Source organism: Meriones unguiculatus, chromosome 6 (assembly GCF_030254825.1).
Source record: "Meriones unguiculatus strain TT.TT164.6M chromosome 6, Bangor_MerUng_6.1, whole genome shotgun sequence".
NCBI classification, from domain to species: Eukaryota; Metazoa; Chordata; class Mammalia; order Rodentia; family Muridae; genus Meriones; species Meriones unguiculatus.
In genome coordinates this window covers 128529192-128539024 of record NC_083354.1, presented here as the reverse complement: position 1 = coordinate 128539024, position 9833 = coordinate 128529192, and positions in this window count along the sequence as shown.

Sequence of the window (9833 nt, the reverse complement as noted above, 5' to 3'; positions counted from 1 at the left end):
TTCTGAATAAGATCGCACCAGATCTTGTTGTGTCTTGACCATGAGATGCTGCAGCTCTTAAGGCCCACCCATATTTTTCAAAATATATTGAAAAGAAAACAACAATAGTTTACATAGCATGTCAATGAGATGAATGCAGACCCAGATTTTTTAGAAGAATTTTTTAAATTTTATTTTATTAATTACACTTTATTCATTTTGTATCCCCCCATAAGCCCCTCCCTCCTCCCCTCCCGATCCCACCCTCCCTCCCCTTTCTGCATGCATGCCACTCCCCAAGTCCATTGATAGGGGAGGTTCTCCTCTCCTTTCTGATCTTAGACCCAGATTTTTATACAGAAAGAGAAAAGCCTTCAAAGGCTTTTACACAAAACTGTAGGCACAGAATTATTTTATACTGCATTATGCAAAACATTTGTAAGATAGGTAACTAGATGAAACCTGAAAATACCACATAGAGCTAAGGTTGTTACAGTATTTTAAAATAAGAATATTTTAAAATATGAAATATAAAACACAAGGAAAATAGTTTAGTATTAAATAGTATGTATAAAAACACTGAAAAGAACAAAAACACAAGTGTCTCAAGGAAGATGAATTAAGGGCTGGATGTTTAGGTTACAAATGTAAATTTGGGAACTGTTAGAATATACTGTATATATAACTTGATTCAACTCTTGTTTTGAAAGAATAGCTCTATCAAAAAGTAGGTCTACCAAAAAACAAACAAACAAACAAACAAACAAACCCACATAGATAATTTAAGCCTCAGCCACATGTAGCAGCCATTTTTACTAAGGTTAAAGGGTACATGATATGTGACTTAACTACCATCTTAAAATGACAACATGGATAAAACAACTGAGGCAGCAGTTATAAAATTTCTTGGTCTTATGGAGCCCTCTGTTTATCGTTGTACCTACTCTTAGATTAAGGGAACAATAGCAGGTTTCCAAAATGTCTTGGATTGGGATGGCTTTTTATATGATGATAAATTCCTATGGTTATTAAGTTATACTCAAGTTAATAGACATAACTTAACAATATACATCTAACTACTTATGTCTTTGCTAACCCTGTTCAACAGTAGGGTTCTAAAATTTTTAGGTAAATAAAAACATTTGTTTGATAAATACGATTTATAAATTTCTAAGGTCTACTCACATTCACAGTAACATTTGTCTAGCTTCTTTGTCTTTGCTCACTTTGTTAAGTTCCAGCTACTTGGCTAAACTGAGTCACACCACAAACTGTAACATTCTATAATGATACACTATAAAAAAGAGCAGGAAAATTCCCAGTTTCTCTATGGACTGTATTTGCGATTTAACGTTTTATTTTAATGCTAAGGGATCTTCAATTAAATCTTCAACTCAAAATTTAATACTCAAACTTAACAGGAAGGGATAAATCTATAAAAATCAAATCTTATTAAAAGCTACTAACTTACAAACTGTTATGTATTTCATTTAATCACAAGCTTTATTTAGCCTCCCGTATGTTTTCAAGGCTAAACCTAAAGCAACTAACTAAATAAGGTATAATTAGTTAATAAATGGTCTTCAGACGCTTTGGAGATATGCTAATGGCATTTAAGATGTTTAATTAAAAAGAAGAAGGAGGAGGAGGAGAGGGAGAAGAGGAGGAAGGCCTATGCTGCTCTGTGTAGCAGCTGAAGATCACACGGTGTCCTGTATGACAACCCGCCACTGCGTCCAGTGAAGCTATGGAGATGACAGGAGCAAAGGGCAACTGCTGAGGTAGAGGCTAAGTCTCTATCATTTTCCTTGATGCATTGAGTTATTCTTCCTGCTATAATTTAACTTTCTGGTGATACTGACTAACTATATCTTTAGCAGTAGCAAGAGTACCAACTCCTCCCCCAAGATAAAAATCAGGACCAGGCCTTGCTTCCTAGAGCCACCTTGTCTCCAGCTGAGAAAGACAGTTTAGCTTGCAGTCAGACTCTAAAAGAAGATGCTTTTAACCCAAAATCATTTTTGTGTTGGAAATTTTTACTATGACTCAAATGTGTGAGTCTACAGCTTTTTCTACAACGTACATTTCAGTACAGATCACAAACAGTGGTGACGCTGCCAAATCCAAAACTGTTATCTTTTTTTATAAACTTAAAAAAACAATACGTAAGCTCTAGAGAGTCAACTTGGATTCTAGCAGGTCAAACAGACTCCAGGCTGTCAATCAACAGCCTGTTTCCCCTCCTGCTTATTCCACCTATTCCTGGGGATGAGATCTCTCTCTCTCTCTCTCTCTCTCTCTCTCTCTCTCTCCTTTCCTAACTCCCTCTCTCTCTCTTCCTCCTTTTTCCCTCCTTTCTTCCTCTGCTCTTGGCTCTCCCCTATGTCCTATGCCAACTACTAGGACTTTCTCCTGGGTTTCAGTACCAGATGAATGAAGAAAAATAAAGAAGAAAAGAAAGAAAGAAATAGAAAAGGAAGCCATGCTCCTAGGTATAGTGAAGAAGGTTTATTGTATATATCATAGGTAGGCAGAAACATCTGGGAGAATCAGAGTGAACCCTCAGCCAGCCATGTGAGGAGAAGGGGGAGGGGAGAGCCAGGAAAGTACAGGGTAGACAGGAGGGCCATGTAACCAAATGGCTGGATTAAGTAGAGAAGGGCATTGTAAAATGGGCTGCTCAGGCCCTGGACTGGAGCTTCCAGATAGGGGGTGGGGCAGGGCAGCCGTACTTTGTGACAGGTAGGACTGACTGATGCTGGGAGAAGCTGGAAGCCAGGACCACTGTGATTTGTTAAGTAAGCACATCAGAGACACAATACTTACTGCAGATGATCTTTGCATCGTTCTTGTAATTTATAAAGCAGAAAAAAATGCTTTGGAATAATTATTTTAGATGATAAACTAGTCTGAAAGACTTCACATGACTTGATCATGGGATCAGCACGTTTCCCAGCCCAGTTCACACATTCCCAGGTTTAAGTTAGACCTGACATTGGTGTAGCAAGCCTGGTTAGAACAACAGTGAGGCATAACCTCTCCTCTAGAATTCTGAGGAGGAATATGAAAGAACAAATCATAGGGGGAAAGGTGATTGCTAATTGATTGAGCCTGATGTTAACCTTGAGACTTCAAGTTGAAGTGAATTTAGGGCTGACTTGTCGTAACTAACAGAAAAAGCCAGTCTACTCCAGGGTTGCTATATGACAACACCTTCACCTCAACAGAGCAATTTACAAGTCATGGGGAGTCTGACTGGCTCTGGTGCCCTCCACTCAGAGACATTCCAAACCATATGATGTCAGACCTAAGCAAAAATATTTGAGTCTTTAAAAAAAAATCTTGCAAGCCTTGTGCCTTGCAGACCTGGTAACGAATCTGACATTAAATGAAGGGAGACTGAGGTGGAACAGTTGGTAAAACAGTTTCTAAAACATCCCTATCTTTCTGTAGAATTACAAGTAAAGTATAGTAGGAAACCCAGCCCTTTGTATGTCTGGGGAAGATAATCCCATTTTTGTTCTGATTCTAGTAAATCAACATGCTCAAATTGTCCCCAAGTGAAAGAAACATTGAATGATTATGAATGTGATTATTCAAAGAATATTCCCTCCTCCTCCTTCCCCTCATCTTCCTCTTTCTCCTCTCTCTCCTCTCCTCTTCTGCACCACCCCACATATATCAAGATCATAACCATGTACAGAGTATTCATTATCACTTCATCAGCTCAACTCTAGCACTGGAGGAAACTACCCTATCTGACCTTATGCCACACATACATACCTACGGGGGAAGAAAACGCAACCACAACTTAGAAATAATCTCTACTTCCTTTTGGTTATTTCTTATAAATTCCTGAATTGGCACAAATTTTGCTTTTTTTTTGGCCGTGAAAAATTCTATTTTGACATGTAACAAACTTTGACCTTAACTATACACTCCAAAAATCGTTAGTGCATGTGTGTGTAGTCTTTGCCAATAACCTTGGGTGTTGTTTCTCAGGTCCCATCCACCTTTTTCTTTTAAATTAAAAAAAAAAAAAAATTGAGGCAGGGTCTCACTTAGTCCTGGCTGGCTTGGAAATTGCTATATAGATGAGGATGGCCTTGAACTCATAAGAGATCTGCATGCTTGTGCCTCCTGCATGCTGGGATTAAACATGTGCCCACACACCTGTGCTGTCCACATTTTGGAGACACAACGTCTTGCTGGTCTAGAGCTCGCCAAGTAGTCTAGGCTGGCCAGCCAGTGAAACACAGGGATTCGACTCCAAGGACTTTTTTCTCAGGTGTTCTGGTGATCAAACTCACCCAATTTACCAGCGGATCCGCCTCCCCAGTCCCAAATCATTTTTCTTTATCTCAGAAGAATGGATTATGTGTCAAAAGTCTTTGTAATTACTACAATGTTTCCTAGGACTTGATATATTGAGAATTCTGCCTTAGCCAAAATCCAGACTTAAGTGCAGGGGACTAAGATCACCAGTTGAGGGCACTGAATGGTCTCCGCTGTGGACAGCTCAGGGTACACGCTCTCCCTCATGCTGCAGGTACCTGCTGCGGTGTAGAAAGATGATAAGACAGGAGGCTACTGTGCCACCCACTCTTTCCGAGCTCCAGAAAATGGCTTTCTCTCCAGATGTGAGAAATCCAAACAGCATTCTGCTTTAAAAAGTTTCCGAAAATTGACCAAATTTTTAACTAAATGTTTTGGACTCATTTTTTATGGAGACATGATGTTTGTGTGCTCTCACGGAGTGTGTTATACTAAGCACACACATGTACACAATGAACCATGATCAAGTAAGGGAAATAAGCATTTCCATCTCCTCAAACATTGCTCCTTTTCACGTGTTGGGAATTATACAGCCTTCTAGTTGCTCTGAAGTAGAGATGAAAGAAAAAAAAAATTTAAAAACCATCCTAAGATCAATTAAAGTCAGAGTTATATTTAACCACAGAAACAATCTGATTACTTATCCTAGAATCATGTTTCTTTGCGGGAAAATAATTTTAAGCCATTGTTATTGCTTTAAGAAAACTGCTTGGGCTTTTTTCAAGTACTTACTGCAGATGATCTTTAAAACATTAGCTAGTTAACACAGACAACCGCTCCCTTTAGCATGAGATGGCATCAGGTAACGGAGCAGTCTTCTGTGGACACACTGCGTTGTAACATCATTGTGTTGCCAATTAGCAACACAAATAGGCTGTGCTATGCCACAGCTTTCAGGCCAGTACTCCATTCGTGTGTACTGGCCTTGTGAGATAAGCTAAGGGCTAATATAGTAACATACATAATTTATGGTTTAAACTGCTTAAACAAACTTCAATCTCTCCGTCGTGACAGGTTTTCAATCAGCAGTAAATACCAGAATTGGTTGGGGCTCTTGAAAATGTGCCCATGCCTAATTCCCATCTGGAGACACTAGAAATAAAAGGCAAGAAGGGCCAGGTATGGAAGTGCTTCTGTTTCCCAGATGAATTTACTGTGTAAGAATTCTAGTCCTTACACTTATTTTTTTCCCTGCTTCCCAGCTGTGCTTTCTCTTTTTGAATTCAGCCTGTCTTTTGGAAGTTTACACTGACACAGTTGACAGGTCTATTAATTGAAAGACAGGTAAAGCCAGAGGAAAGAAAGCCACGCTTGAGAACATGCCTGTAACCCTAGCTACTCAGGAGGCTGAGGCAGGGCTACCTCAAGCTTAAGGCCAGTCTGGGCAATTTAGTGGGACGCTTGTCTCAAAACGAGAAACTGAGTATCACAGAGTGGGAGAGCATTGCTTAGCCTGTGAGGTACATTTCTCAGTACCACAGGAGAAGAAAACGAAAACAAAACTTAGAGGAAGATGTTAAGCAATGCAAATCCCTCGGAAAAGCCGGTCTCTCAACTCGAGGGTGTTTGTTGTTGTTATGGTTTTGTTTGTTTGTTTGTTCCTTGAGTTGCCATTCAGGGGACTACATTGCAGCGTCCATTTCCTCGTCTCCAAGTCACACATTCCTTCAGGCTTCCATGTCTCCTGCTTCCATGTACTATCACCAAGATACCAACATCTGCCTAATAGCTGAGCTCAATGAACACATCTAAGTCCTTAACCGAGTTTCTCCTCTCCGAAGTACTCAGGGTCCTTTCTAGGACTTTCCATCTTAAATTGCTGATGGCTCTCCTTCTCAGGCTGCTCTGCCAGGCTTAGACCTTCTCCTCATTTCTTGATCACCATTATGCTCAGCCAGTACCCAACCTGCTCCTAGAGCCGCACATTCTGTGCTGATTCCCAAGCCCTATCCCCTCTTGAGGTTCAGGTCTATGTCTCTACTTAGCTCATGTGTTGGTCGCCATGTCCCAGCAGCATTTCAGCCGCTCTCTCCGCTCTCTGTCCTCAAACTGTCCTTTGTTATGCCACCCCAATCACGGACACAGTGAGCCACCCCGGCTCCTTCCCCACCTGCCGTCTGCAGCCTACATTTGACAAATTTATTTTGCCCATCTCCTTGCTACATTTACTGTCATGTCTGATTTCTGGCCTTTTACATCTCCCCTAATTAATTTTTAGTCTAATGGTTTTTGGCATTCTTCAATTTCCCTAAACTATTGTGTGCAACGTAAACCTCAGACATTCTTGCTACTACTGCAGTACTTTCTTATCCATAAATACAAAACCCATGCTTCTTGTATTATATACGAATCCATTTGTGCATTTACAACACAAGCATCTTATGTATTATTTCAGCGTTGGCTTAATACTTTGCTTCCTGTTCTTGCTGTGCTTAAATATTTACGATACTTTCTTGTGCTTTGAGTTTTCATCTTTCTCCTCTTTCCTTAACAATATGCATTTATTCTTCGGTTCAATTAAGCTACCACTATTGAAGGTCCACCTTGTAATGCTGGTCCATCCCCTGCAATCCCAGTGATCTCTGGTCCTGCTTTCATTTCTGTTTGGCCCTCTTCTGTGTATCAGAGGCCGGCTCAGGCTACACTGCCACTGTTTTCACTCTCCACCTTCCTCATAAGGGAGTTCACCTACGATCACCCTTGTCTTTGTAACCCCAGGCCAAGCATATATCTAGCCAATTTCCTCTGAAAAAGGTGACTGGCTGAATGGAAAGCCAGAGAATTGACATTTTCTTCCCTTCACTCACAGAACTACCCTGACACGACAGGAAAGGCAGACAGTGTCATCAACAAGGATGCAGTCAGCTCAGCAGCACCTGTGAAGAGTGTGCACAGCTCCAAAGCAAGAGTCAATTCCAGTCAGGCCACGTGACGCACCAGCTTAAGCAATTAAGGGCCGCTAGTGGAGGCAGCACTTAACTAAGGAAGATGTACTGACGTGGAAACTCATCTGTCACAGTGAACAACGACAACAATGAAAATTATGTTCCTTCTGCTCTGCAACTTTCACCTTTGTGTCTTTTCAGCTAAGGGTTCCTATCTGCAACATGTAAAAACACTATAACAAGCACCACCGTCTCCCCCAAGTCAGTTGCTTCTCTACGCAGTCCTCTTACTCACACATTCTGTGCCAGCGGGTTTTATGATCTTCTATGCTGAACGAGCCATGCAGGGTTTGTTTTAGATCGTCTCTGATACTTCCTGGAGCCATGGAGGAGTTTTATGCTCCCTGCTCTTGCTCATAAACAGTGCTCATCTTCGTCTTCTGTATCCACACAGTAAGGGTCTCTCAGCTCTCAAGAGGCAGGTCTGGGTAGTAACAGCTTACTACGTACTTAGTTCTGACAGTATCGCTCTCCACACAGCCTTGTTAACTTTCCCCCAAACCCATGAGGCAGACAATTACCTCCCAGGCAGTGAAACACAACAAAAATATTTTGTTCCTTCTCAACTTCTCAAGAACTTGCATTCAGGAAATGGTGCTTGCCTGGGGTTTATTGGTCAGCTGACCTTAAGAAGGTGCGTTCTTCAGTAAGGCCCTGAAGAATGCGCACTCTTCCATCACAGGCACATGCCAAGTCAAGGGTAACTTCTGCCACACCATCTTACTTTCAAGTGTGACTCTTCTTCCCTTTTCTTTTTAGCTATGTCTTCCCGGTTCTTCATTCCGTCCCGGAACACCAGCCCCTCCTTCCCACTACCAGCTAAGGAAGCCATATTGAGGTACTAAGTTCTCTTCCCCAGCTTCAAGTGCACAGCCTACGCAGGCAGATGCAGATGCTGCCATCACAGAGACGGGTGCAAGCGACGGGACTTTGGTGTAAGCTGCTTTGCTCTTACACTTGCTGCTTCTTGCCGCTTTCCTAAGTAACTTTCCAGAACTCTCTGTAGCTCGCCGGGCACCGGCTATTTCATCCTACCTGAGGGCTGCTAAATCTCCTGTCATGGCTGCACTATTCCCCTTCCGTGCTATGTGCTCACTTTGCGAGCAAGTGTGAGGAGCACAACAATGTGATAAGGTAACAGGCACACCAGTGGAGGAATAGTAATGGGCGGACTGGGAGGTCCTCAGAAGAAACCTCCCTGCATCCGGTGCTGGAATTTTTCTGGAATTCTCTCGTCCTTACACAGCAGGAAACACTCAGGCCCATCAGCTCCTTTGCTACTTGTTGTGTCACAGAGGATGGTTGTTTTTGTAGGAACAACTTCAGATTTCCTTTCAGATCAAAAATTTGAAAGCCAAAATGTTCCCAGGTTCTCTGTCTTTCCACCCAATGACACTAGCCAAGCAAGTACCAAAGAAACCCCTGCCCTGGTTTTTCTGCCAAGATGCCCACCAATAACCAAAGTCTCATCTGCACCCAGCAGCCCAGGGCAGAGGAGGAGAAAGGACAGTTCTGAGAGTCAGTGCTCCTAGGCCTCGCCCTTTCCCATTTGGTGAATGGACGTTCTCCAATACCCCACAGGAACACAGGCTCTACAGGAAACTGGACAGCTCCATGTTCACAACTGAGTCATGACACTGCAAAGCCAGACAACTGACTTGAAATCAAAGCAGCGAACTGAAAAATTAAGTGGGAAACTACTTAGCACCCTACCTCCCTAGCCAAGGTAAGCTCTGAACAAGAGCGCAAGAGATAGGCAACAGGCCGTGCTGCAAACACTCGTGTGCGCGTTAGCCATGAGCTTTATGCACGTCAGATATACTTACAATGTCCCACTCTATATTCCTACTACAGGAATTTCAAATTATTCACTTTTGCTCTTATGCATATGTAGCACACTCTTTCTGTTCCATTTTCCTGCATATTTTGTGACTTTTCAAGTTTCCCATTGACCACCTCACTTTGAGAAATTGAGTCTTCTTAAAGCAGTAGTATTAGCTGGTTAGTACTAAATCTGGATCCTTTTGCTCAAACTCGACAGGGTGATTCAATATAAATTTATTACGTGCACATTCGTTGTTTAACACCACAATGCACACCATGCTATGCTGTGATGCTCAGTATTTAACTCAGTTAAGGACATCCGCTATTAATATAGATTTCCCTGTGCTTAGGAGTGCTAAGATGTATCAACAAGGAGAGAGGCCAAAGCCTTGGGCAACAAGCATCTAGCAACGTCGGTGTGCTTCTCTGACATGGTACTGATGCTCCACCCTGATACATAATTAAGCCTCTGAAATACGTAAGTATTCCCTTGTGATTTCTTTATTGGGTTAGGGGAAGAGGTCAAGGTCATATCATGTAACCCAGGTTGTCCTTGAACTCACAATCCCCCTGCCTCAATCTTCAGGAGTGGTGACATTATAAGCTTTCATCATCACATTTGGAATCCACGTGGACCCTTTATTTTGTACTCTATCGGGCATTTTTGACAACAAAAGATGAAAAAGAGCATTGGATCAGGTAAAAAGAAACAAGTATCATTCCAGATGCTAAGAAGATTCATTTATGGTG